The sequence below is a fragment of the Ciconia boyciana genome, chromosome 10, assembly GCF_034638445.1.
Source record: "Ciconia boyciana chromosome 10, ASM3463844v1, whole genome shotgun sequence".
Taxonomy (NCBI): domain Eukaryota; kingdom Metazoa; phylum Chordata; class Aves; order Ciconiiformes; family Ciconiidae; genus Ciconia; species Ciconia boyciana.
In genome coordinates this window covers 102384-115122 of record NC_132943.1, presented here as the reverse complement: position 1 = coordinate 115122, position 12739 = coordinate 102384, and the positions used below count along the sequence as shown (strand labels likewise).

Below are 12739 nucleotides of genomic sequence, written 5' to 3'. Positions count from 1 at the left end.
AAAAAAATATATATATATTCTGCATTGTAACCAAGCCATTAAAAAAACCTGACATCTCTCATTGTAAAGACAAGCTACGCAGTAACAGAAATCAATATGGGTCTCTTGAATTGGAAGTACGTTGTTTGTAAACACTGTTCAAAAGGTCTTAACTAGTGTGAGGTCTTAACTTACTTTTACTATGCATGTGGCTGCTGCTTTTTCCGAATGAAACTTAAAAAGTCAGAATTTCAGTAAACCAAAAATCTATAAAGCATTTGGTGAATTCATTCTGAAAGTGACATTTTCTTACAAAATTGGGTATATACATGAAGTAATCTGATGCCCCTTTGCCTACGTAATGCAACATTTTAAACTCAGTTTTGCATTTTTCTGTCCATAAACACTAATATGGATGTTCAATAAACAAGTAATCCCTTAACTTTTATTATCATACTGCAATGGGATAGCTTACAGCCAACGGGCTCAGGGCTAGACAGACCCAATCATCACACTAACTGCAAAACAAGTAACTGCCTTTTCAAGAAATTGAAGAAACACAAAACAAAAAGCCCATTATGCCCTTTTTTCTTTTTTCAGAGGAACAGTTTAGGTTTGAATAGTTTTGACCTGAAAAATGGGCATTAACTGATTCTGTGAATGTCTTTCCATGGCTAGTAAGACAGGCAAACAACTCACAAGTACCAGTCATTTACTTGTCATCCTACTTTTTTCTCAAAGTAAACCATCGCAAACTTTAGAATTAATAAATACAAAAGAAAAAATGTGACAATTAGTCATACCAGCAACTATCCCTTCTTACCAAGCCAGATAAACCTTTCGGCACAATACTACATCAGTGTACGTCCAAAACGATATGTGAATCTTCATTTCTACCCTTGACATTCTGAGATCATAAGTAACATAACTAAATAGCACAAGTAACTTCTCTAAACCGTTCCTTTATCTCTGTTAGGCCGGTAAGAACTATCTACCAATCTGTCTAATGCTATACTTAAATAGGGGTGACCGTGCATCTCCAGGTTGACTATATCCTAACATAATAAAATGCAGCTGTTGCTTCTAAACATCAAATACTGTATATATACCTCAAACATTCTTCTGAAACATCTCTGAAAAACCTGTGTGTTTAAGTGTTTGCCACTGCCTTCCACAGTCAGCAGTTCTCGCTAAACAAAATATTACAAGTTGCAGTGCTATTTTCGTCCAAGAATACTGATTTACTATTTCTGGATCACCTTCTCTGTCATGGGTTTCCCCCAGAAGTTAGCATATGATTTTGTTCTAAAAAATCTGAAGTTACTATTATAAATAATCAGACTTGAAATTTGACACTCAAACAGCTCTTCAAAATTTAAGCAAACTTTTGCAGAACACTACAAATTATTTATTGAGTTATGAATCACTCAAACCATATATGGAAACAGACACTTGTAAGCAGCTGATAAACTAAAGAATAAGATTCTGCGTATAAACAGAATATAATATAATGAACATGAAGATTTATACATATCACCTAACTATCCTAGCACTCAAATTGCCTACGTTATTGCCTCTCCTGCTGGAAGCAACAGCAACAACAAACACTGAAGCATGAACCCTTCCCTCAGTCCAAGTTTTATAAAATTAATAGAATGTAGGCCAGCTCTGTTGAGGTCAACATATGAAGCAAAAAAAAGTAACTCAGCTTTAACAAGTGTGTTCGAGACCCCACTTACCTGCATTTCAAATGTCTCCTACAACATATAGCACAGATCATTCCATAACATGATTGCTCGTGTATTTATTTTAAGCACTTTACAACATATCAAAACTACAATCATTATATAAATTAAGCATTTAGAGGCAAAGAAATAATAAAAGTGATTGCCCCCCCTACATATAGGGGGTTTTACTATAAAGTCTTTACACTATTAACGGATCTCTCAAAATACAGAATTCATTTCCATGACTGCAAAAAGACTGTAGGCTACATTTAAATGCTACTCTGTATAAACCACTTGTATCAACACAATAAACTTTGCAATATGCTGTATATCCGTAACATCATAATTGTTAACACTGAAAATTTACTGGCATCTGCAAGAGTCAAAAGATTATAAATTTACCTCAATGATAATCAGAAACAGCTTGACACATAGAAAATCTCTCTCTAAAAAACATGAAAGTATTCCAAGCTGCTCTGTATTTTTATCACATACAAATAAAAGGGAAATTATCTAGCATAATCTGTTCCTTTTAGTTTCTAATGCCAGGAGAAAAAGGGCATTTTATAACTGACGGCACTTACTAGTGCACTTAACATTAGTTTTACCCTAAAATAAGCAAGAGTGAGTTCCTTCCTTCCCTGCATGCCCTTTGACTATTCCTTTGCATGACGACCACACTTCTTCATGCAGTTGTAAAAAACTACTTCAAAACTAACCCCCTGGACAAGGCTCAGCTATGAAATCAACACTTCCCACTCTTGTTCAAAAATATGTTTGGTTCAGTGAAGATGACTTGCTATACATTTAAGCCTTGGGGGGGGATAATAAGGCTTGAAAAGCACTTCTAGAAAAGAAAAAAAGATGACAACTGCAGAAAAACATAGTGCTAATATCACAGTTAAGTGCCAAACAATAAAGGACCTTCAGGAACAGTTTGTTGACATTTTAGGAATATATTCTTTCCTTAAGCCTTTTTTTCTTTTCTAAAATTTACTTCTCCAAACACTCTTACATACATTAAGTAGCAAATAAACTATACAAACCCTTTAATACTATTTTTATTTGGTAGCTGTTGGCAAGTTAAAAAAAAACAAACACACACAAACCAACCAAAAAACAGACTTGCCAAATGGAAGCCCTCTAGTATGCCATCCAAAGACTTAGCAGTTTGGGACATACCCATTTTGTGTTCAAACATCCACTCACTTTGGTTAAACCCTAATCCTCCAAATCTTTCTCCGATACATTCAAGGTATAACTAAATCTGAGTGCTTTCTCTACTAAATTGCCAGAAAGATAAAGAATTGTTGGAATGTATTACTGTGATTCCCCCCGCAATAATCTAAACCCTTTCATAGTTTTTAATCAAGACTTTGGATCTCAACTTTCTTCCCATTTCTCAGACTTTCTTTGGGACAGTAGCTTTTTAACAGTCTATACTGACAATACGGTGCAAACAATTCAATCACAGTCTGCTGTTGTCTGTCAATGATTACTAAGTAGACTCGGTGTCTACTCAGTGTTGGGGGGGGGGGGGGGGGGAACATTCATTTACTTCTTTAGAGTCTCACTTAAGGTAATTTACCTGAAAGAGCCAAAATAGGACACTCTATTGTTTCTAATATTAGACTTGGTAAGTAAAAAAAAACAGAGGAATTCTCCTTGCTTCAAAAGCTCTTACAACTGTGCTATGAAGAATTTGTTTCTGGCACTACAGCTGTTGTAGAGGTTGGGTCCCCAAGTGATCTAACTGTTGAGCACTCTTCTCTGCTGCCTCACTTTTCTCCTAAACCACACAGTTGTAGTCTCAACTATTATCTCTGATCTAGCTCTTTCATCAACATTGAAAAGAAGCAGTGAGGTGCTTAAGGGTAACTCCAAGGATGAAAAATGATCAGAGCTGTAATGGAAAAATACTGGTTTGCATTTCTTACGGTTTAGCCTTTTTAAAATTGCTGTAACTACTTAGAAAAGACCACAGCTGTAGGGAATGATAATATCTTTTATTAAATCAACTGATACAGCTTGAAAAACTAGACTCTTTCAGGCATGTATGCCTGATATTTTTAACTCACTAACTGACTAACGCTGTAAGGATCCTTCCTTTATGGCTTCCCATCCTCCTGGATCCATACATATGAAGTAAGAATTTATTTACATCTTTCCTCAGCAATACTTTCTATCTACATGCCAGGTTATGAAGTAGTAGCTTACAACACATTGGATCAAAAGATGTGTGAGAGTGGGCATTCTGGGCTCCCCTTTATTCCCACAGGAACTAAGGATGTTCAGAAAACTGATTATTACAGTCAAAAGTATAATTGTCCTTTTAGAAGTTCCAGTCACTAGGGCAAGCAAAGGTACAGAAAAGTTATCCGACTAAGTGTATAAACCAGTGGAAATGCCTCACTTTATTTCTAACCTGGAAAAGCAAAACTGGGGCGGGCAGAAAGAAATCAACTTTACTAACAGAGCTTAGAAATACTGGTTAGTGATATATATATAAAGTATTATTTTTCACATTATAACGACAGATAAGCTCACCCATGTAAGAGTACAGTCATTTCTAATACATTCATTATTTTTTCCATGTGATACTCGGCAAGACCGTGCTTACTACTATTTTACTATACCATAATTTTGTGTAATATAATCACATTTTATACTTCTGGGTTTTCCTCCAAAAGCACTGGGCATACAATGCACGAAAACCACAAATTTCATTAACTACAGTTTTAGAAAGGTAACCTTGAGCAAAACTAAGAAAGATTTATTTTTCAGAACAACAGAAGCTACCAAAGGACTACAAAGGTTGGCTGACGTTACTTTTTTAGGCTGCTTTACATAACAAGATTTTATATTTAAGATGTATGTCACTGCTCACCCTTATGCTTTGTTTCTTCGAAGCTCATAGCTTATCCCTTTATTCAGCATTTAGTTAAAGTTAAATATTTAATACTGAGGCTGTTCTATGATGCAAGCACAGCTAAAATGAAAGGCCGCTGTGGCTGCAGTGACCAGATTTCAAATGCAGGTAGATCAATAAAAGAAGCTCAAGCACAGCCTCCATGTGTGAGTAGAATGGTTTATAATAGCTTGCAAATGACTATGTGCTTGCTGCAACCAGCTGTTCTTAAATTATGAATATGCAACCAATTCATGTTAAAGCCAAATCCCAGCACTATTTCTACAGGGAAATCCCAGTAGTTTTCGCTTGTTCTACATGTTAGTTCTGTTAAGGATACAAATAGCAGTAAGCTTCAGAACAAATAGGACCAACCTATCGGCGTTTCACGCGCAAAGTCCATTATCACAGTAGGGGTTGTCAATCTCTAGAACTTTCCTAGAACAGCTCAGGCAATATAACAATGATCTCCCAACCAAAAAATAAATTAAAAACAAAAAAATTTTAAAAAAATCTCCACAGCATACACAAAAGCCCCTCTGCCAAGCTAATGCGTTTTTGCTTCAGCCAATCAGATGGTCAGCCCTGACCTGCTTGAAGGCTTGCATCAAGCTTCAAACACTAAAAAACATCAATCATAAAAACAAAGACAGGACATTGAATTATACAGTATTAACCTCCAGGGTTTGCATACAAAGACCTTAGATTTATTTATGTCCTAGCACGTTAAGAGCTTCAGTACACTGTTTTTTACACCAAACCAGCTGCCAATTTGATGAACCTCTCTGCCCTCAGCAGGAGTACAGTGTCTTTGATTAATGAGTGCATGCTTGTGGAAAAGTGTAAGAACAGGAAACGGGGCAAAATCCACACAATTATGTCCCTACGCATCTGATGGACCACTGCAATAATTTTTGTCGAACTGGTTTTCTTTTATACAAGAACAGACTGAGGGCTGAGGAGAGGGTTTGGGGTTATTTTGCTGATTGTATTTGGATACCACACACCTGTTCTAAATATAACTGATAAAATGCAATGCATTTCTTATTAAAGACTCTTTCAGCATTAGAAAAACATGAATTCATTAATACAAACTGATTAATAGGGTCACAATCCAAAAAAGTTAGCTACGTATTCAAAGTGAAGGAAAAAATACACGCTAGAAGATTTCAAAGTCTTAGCTTCTCGTCCAACGGTCTCACAACTGAGATTCAAGCTCCAGAACAGCTAGGCCGAGTATTTTGGGCCTTAAAATCACCATATTTAATAAATATTCTAAAGAAAATCTAGCTTACACTTCCTGTAATTTGCAAGAAAACAGCAGCAGGGATCTCTATTATTCAAAAATTAAAATTCTTCATTATCCCTTCCAACAATTCCAGAGCAGAAGTAAGTTCTGTGCAAGGCTCCAAAAAGAAGAGAACATTATCTGATGGTCACTCCATTATTTCTAAACCTACCTTCTTTCCCAAGGTTTTATTCTGCAAACATTACCTGAGACAAGTCTTTATATTCAGCAGTCCCATTGATTTCAATGGGACCATTACTAATGTAAACAGTCCATCAGGTAGGCCAATTTTTCAGATGATGCCTTTACATTTTTAGCAGTTTGAATTTTAAGGTTTTCTGTGATTCCTCCCTCAGGGGCTAGAAAAAAATCTCTGCAATCTCTTTTTGCAAACTACCAAGGCTTAACCCATTCAGCTCTTTACAAAGCCTGACCTACATCAAGTGAAAAGAGAGTCTTATGTCCTTTACACACAGAAAACAAGACATTCAGGAGGCCCTGATGGGTGTGAGTAGGAAGGCAATGGGAGAGATTTCACACTAATGGCAACAGGCATCATCCTTCTGAAAGAATGAAACCGACACTGACAAGCCCAGCACATCTTTTTTTAAGTCCGTACTTTCAGAAACTATGTCTGAGAGATCATCTGTCACTAGCTAAGGTTTAAAAATGTATACATTCTTTGATATTTGTCTTTTCCCACCGACCTGAAAAACATTCACATAAAAAGAGAAGAAACTGGTATTAGGAATTTTGTCAAATGCATAAATTAATTCTGTTAAACTAAGCAGGTAAAAACCCTGTATCCTCCTTTCCTTGATGCTACATCAAAAAACTGAAACAAGCGTAAGACTTCCCCACTCTCTGAGAGCGTTTCTTTCGCCCGGTGGTCTCATTAAATGCTAAAACTGCAACAAAATAAATCACAATTTCTCCTCCCTCCCTCAAAAAAAGAAACAAAAATCGAAGTGATACTGTAAAATTAGTTAAGATTTTTTGTTTTATTTCCATTTAAATCTCAAAGGAACTTCTCTATCAGACTTTTAAAAGTATATTGTTTTTTTCTTTTTAAGGAATGGCTCAAGACCATGGCATTATATAACTGTAAATCTAGGGCAGTAAAGAGATAAAAGAGTAAGCAAGAACTTAACACAGCTAATATGTGAAACTGTGTGCTAATTGGATTAAATGTTCTATGCGGTTTGTTTTTTTAAATTGTATGATTAAGAAACAAAGTAACAAAAATACTGCATCTTGCTTGGCCCTTCTGCAGAGACTGGATGAAAACATGGTCCCAATTTCTTTTAAAAGCTATGTGCACTCAGCTTACCTACTCGAGTAGCATTACTCTCTGCATAATAACAAACCACGCATTTCAGTTTTGAAGGAAACCTCTACCCAGCACACTACAGATTAAAGTCAGTGAAGACAGCTTTTCTCGCTACCTCTACCATCAACTTCGCATGACACTGGTAAAAGACTAAATCCTTCCCTGCATCAGAGTCCGTACCTGTGTAACAGTGTAACTTATACATTCTCGCCTTCATAAAAGTACTAAGAAACATAAATAAAAATATTAATGTGAACCTACTATTATCCTTATGCAAATCTTCTGGTGACTCCTTGTTGATTTGTTTGTTGCTTTTTTCTTCCCTCTTTTTTTTTTTTTTAAATAAGCAGGCAAAAACTGGGGGAGTGGGGTGGGGGAGGATCTATTTTCTCGCGTCTCACTAATACCGTATCCTTGTTTCTGTTCCTCATCAGTAAAGAGTAAGCAGGGAAGAACTCCAAACCCCTACCACTCGCTTAAAACAAAGATGCACTTTCATTCTACCATTACACAGAAAGAATACAATAAAAATAGTTTAAAAGTAAAAATGTAGCAGTATAACCAAATATTTTTTAAAAGCATAACTGTCAGTCACAAAGAGGACGTTTCGTTTCCTTTTTTGATGCGGTGGGGAAGATCATCTGTACCCAAATTTTGAATTCTGCATTACGTTATCTTCACCACAAACTTCCAATTTCTTTAAAATATGTTGACCAACACATACTTACTACATTTTGTCAATATTCAGGATGTTGTAACCTATCCAACAACGGCAAAAACCACTGCTGTCCTTGACACCTGTGTCAGTGTTTCTTCTGATGGCAACTTGCAATCACAAACCAGTTTATAATGTGGTATGACATAATTTACTGAATGTACTGTAGTAAAAATTAACTCAAAAGTTGAACCACACCTGGGAGAAAACTGGTAGACTTTGGGAATCTTTGTTGGGCCAGATTATCTAAGTGATGAAAACACTAAGTACCACTCTTCTGTAATCTTCTATTAGAATAAAGTTTGCTGATTTAAGAAAAAAAAAAAAAAACAAACCAACCAGAAAACACCACACCTATTTAGTGTTATTTAAAGATACCTGTATTAGGGACTGGGGGCAGGGGGGAAATCCCAGTGAAGCAATTTGAACTGTGGGATGCCCCTACTGTGTCAGGGTGTGTGTGTGTAGCAAATTGCATTTTTGGTTGTGCTAAATCTACCTCCCAACAGCTAAAATCTCTTAATCCCAAATATGCCATTATAAGAATATTATAAAACTAAAAGCAGTCAAGTACTAATGCCTCCTTTCCCTAATTCAGGGAGATGAGACAGAGAGCACAAACTTCCTTTTCTTTGCAACCGTGATATTCCACATCTCATGGAGGAACAGAAAAGTAGCAACAAAGACATTAACAATTGCAGTTCAAGCTGGGAGTGACTGTTCTGTTTCAATTCAATGACACCACTAATGGCTTCTTAGCAGTTCCATGAAATCAACCAGCTGTCAAGTCGATGCATCAGAAGGAACAGTTATGCACTCCCATAAGAAAAAGCAACACATCAGGATGTTTTGCAAAACATCTGCTCCTTTACGCTGCAGTTCTATAATAAACACGCAAACAAAGAAAACGAGAAAAAGGGCAACAGGACCTAAAAAGAAAGACTTCCATTACTTTCTTATTTGCATTTTCAGTGTCTCCCAAAAAGACAAAAAATTCGGTCTTGTAGCACTTTCTTCTTATCATAAGGTCAGTATAAAGATTAAACAAATATACTGCAGTGGTCAACTAATGCTTATTCTCTCCATAATATAAAAATATTGTTAATTTATCTTTTGAGAATGCAAAGCCTCTTATTACACATTCATGCAAATCAACTATTTCTCACCAAAAGGTGTAAAGCATGTAGTTATCTTTCCCCTAACACTATTCAAATAGTCTTACAATGTTATTGACAACCTACAATAATCTACAAGAACGAATCTTAAAAACAATTACTTTTTGTGGGAACACTGACTTGTAAGGAACCCAGTACAGTGGTATTCAGTTAAAAAAAAAATTAGCATGAGAAATACCACTACCACAATTCTAGTTTATTTTCAATATACATTAGTCACAAAATCTTATTTTGTGCCATTCAGAACAGACTTTGGGTCAGTAAAGAAAATGGAACATTGCCTGATCCTCTGAAGAAACATTTTTTTACTCTCCAGAGAGTTCTATTTATGAAGGACTTCATCACAACCTGATGTTAATACTCCATTGCTTGCAAGGAATTGGTACCATCTATGATTAAACAAACATCCTCCACCTGAAGTGAATATAAAATTTCTTGACCATCAGAGATCCTTTAACAACTCCTAATGCTTCCTCTATACACACTTCACAAAAATTACCTTGGCTACCATTTTCTTAATATTATGTAGTTTATTGATTTTACAGCATTGTGACAAAAACGTGTATGTAGTTTATTATAGGTATGAGACGTCAAGTATACTATCATTTTCTGAAACTACTTATCCTCTGTTGCTCACCATTTATAATCTGTCAAATCTTCTAGACCTTTGTTGCATGTATAATTTAGAACCATCTGTTGTACATGCTTTCAACTACTTAAACATTTTCCTCTACCTAATATTCACGTAGCTGGCAAATACTCAATTCAACCACACTTTGATACATTTAAAATAAAAAAAATCAAACCACAACACCCGCCCACCCACCCCCACCCCCACCCCCCGAGGTAAGTACCTGACATTTGTTCCAATATAGCCTTAAAGACACTTTAGGTACATCATTCAATACTGACTTGGATAGAAAAAGAAGCCTTGATGCTATTCCTACAGCTATTCCTATTACTTTCAATGTTAACTGTTGTCAATGTTTTTCCCAACCCCGAAGACAAAGAAAATGCAAATTAAATACAGGCAGTTTCACGTTCTCGTTAGTGTGACTGTAAATATGCAGCAAGTAAGACGAGCATAGGAAAAAGAACGGACAAACAGAACTTTACCTACAATAGTTATTCCTTATCAAGTACCCTGTGTTTCACTAAGTCATATCATGTGACCAGAAAAGCTTTTACGAGATTTAAAAAAAACAGTGCAATTGAGAAGTAAATTAACAGAACAGTACCTTTTATTGTTTCCCTTTTCACAACAGCTGACACAGAGCTTATAGCCAGAGGTAAAGAGATTTTTTTTTTTTTTTTTAAACGAGTTTAGCATAGTAACTACGTTTTGCCACTCACATTATATAGCATCTGGAACATAACCCAAACTACATGTAACATTTATACAGGTATTTTCCAAGCGGAACCTTTTAACTATATCGCTTAATAAGCTTGTTGCTTCCAAATATGCCCCCAAAATCTGTCATTTAAAGAGGGAGCAACTGTGTATTTCCACGTTCCTCATCCCAAGTGGAAACTCTTTATTCCTCAGGGAAGATTCTGTACCGAGTATTTAATGTAAACTTCATGTCAGATTACTACTTTCTGCAAATAAATGCAAATCTCCAGGAGATTCGTTATTTAACATAAGAACTTTGGAATGTTTTTTTAAAACAACCAAACAGTTAAGCAAGCATTATGTATTAAATACTAAAGGCCAGGACAAACAAACAAACAAACAAAAAAGGCGGGGGGGGGAGACTAAGACAATTATTTCTCTACCTGTTCCAAAACAAGACACCAGATAAAGAAGCATATTCTTAATGTTGCCTGAACGTGCAGTCTCAACTAGGAACCCTTCTCTTTAAAGTGCGGTTTACAACACTCCAGATCAGGAATTCCGGGGGAAAGCACACGCTCTTGGAAAAATTCCCCTTAAACTTTACATGACGTCACCGTCTGTCCCTGTAACATTTCCTAAACTTTGAGTCTTATCCAAAAGGACTTTCAGGATTTCCACTTATTCCCTCCTAAAAGAGACGGACAGACTTGGGAATAAAAATTTGCCCAAGATGGCGAAAGGCTCGTTGTTTAGAGGGCAGAAAAATGGAGGATATTGTAATATACACAAAGGGATAAATTTCAACAACTCGGCCGAGGGCTGCAGCTGCTTGTTTCTCTTTATAAGGAAGCAACCCGCACAAAAGATAAAGGCAGAGGGGCCCGCAGTGAGCCGGGTGCGCGGCACGGCGCCCGCTCCCAGCCCGCCCCACGCCCCGCCGCCCTGCTAGCGCACCCCGCGGAGTGAGGTACACCTACGCACCCGCGTTCGGGAGCGCAAAGGTACGCGGAAGCCGGGGGACGCCCGTGAAGAGGCAGAGCGCGATCCTGCCGGCTCCCCGCGTCCCCTTCCCAGCGGCCGTTCCGCGCGGCCCCGCCGAACGCCTCACGCCGCTCCGCGCCCGCGCACTGCTGGCTGGCACGCCTGGGCCGGCCTGACAGCCCCAGCCGGCGGGCCAGCGCCGGACGAGGAGAGCGGGGCAGCTCGGCGGCGGCCAGAGGAGAGCGGGAGTGCAGGCGGCGGACGAGAGGGGCGGGAGGGCCGGCGCGGAGCGCACCGCGCCGCGGCACACAAAAGAGCCGCCCCGGCGGCCGCCGCCAGCCGCTGCGCCGCCCGAGAGGCTGCGGGAGACCGCCGGCAGAGACGTGACCGGCGTCGCCCGGCCAAGGAACGGGCTTGCAGCCATGAGTAAAGTTTAAAATCGCTTGGGACCCAGGCCGTCCCGTCTCGAGACACCCCTGCCCCGGCCGCTTCCCCAGGACTCACCTCCCCGCGGCCCCTCCGCCTCCCGACCGCAGCCCTGCCCGGGCAGGGCCCCATGGCGGGACCTGCACTGGCGCCCAGAGAGGCGGCCGGCCCACCACAACAAAGAGGCGATACGCACCGGCAGGGAAACGGTCAGCGAGGCAGACGCAGCCTGAACTAGGAAGCCCAAGCACGAGCTCAGCGCGGCAAAACGCTGTAACGTTTTAGGTCTTCATCTCGAAGACAAACTCTCCCCGCTCTCTACGCGGAGCCGGAGGAGCGGCCCTAACTCACCTCCGCAGTTCGAGAGAGCGCTGCCCGTGGCTCAGGTGGCTGAAGGCTGGGGTGTGTGTGCCGGGAAGCCTTCCCTGCCCGGCGCTCTCCACAGTCTAACGCAGCTCCGGGAGGGGGAGGGGGAAGGGGGGGGGGGGGCGCGTGCGGGTGCGGGTGCGCGCGCGCGCGCGCGCGGCGGGCGAGCGCCGGCCGCTCCGTGCCCCTCGCCGCCGCGGCAGACTGAGCCGATCCCTCCTCGAGGTTTTATTCAGCTTCACCAAACAAAAGTGACGTCAACCAGCCCAGCTCTTCTCTCTCCAACAATGCGAGTTGCTGTTAACAAGACGGGGAAAAGAGAGAATTGTTTATCTCGTTCCAGCCCCGGTAATAAATGACCTCTCGGCTCCCACAAGGAGCAGGGCAGCGAGCTACGTTCCGGCTTACCCAGCGCAATCTTTACGCTCGCTCTGTACAGTCATGTTTTCTTTAGAAAAAGTTACGAACAGCTCATATCTTTCCAACACTGACAAAACGATGCAAGTCT

General features: G+C 39.7%; 1 protein-coding gene across 14 annotated transcripts in view; it reads right to left on the bottom strand.

Moving 5' to 3' along the window:
* Positions 1-12330, bottom strand: part of BAZ2B (bromodomain adjacent to zinc finger domain 2B) — a 168179-nt gene extending 155849 nt beyond the window's left edge. For 11 of the 14 annotated variants that reach the window (XM_072874339.1, XM_072874338.1, XM_072874350.1 and 8 more), the window contains exon 1: positions 12217-12329. The gene's annotated coding sequence lies outside the window, so the exon portion shown is untranslated. Of the gene's footprint in view, positions 1-12061; positions 12155-12216 lie in introns of those variants that run through there. The other 3 variants (XM_072874343.1, XM_072874340.1, XM_072874341.1) reach the window with 3 other exon arrangements.
* Between the last annotated feature and the right edge of the window lie 409 nt (positions 12331-12739).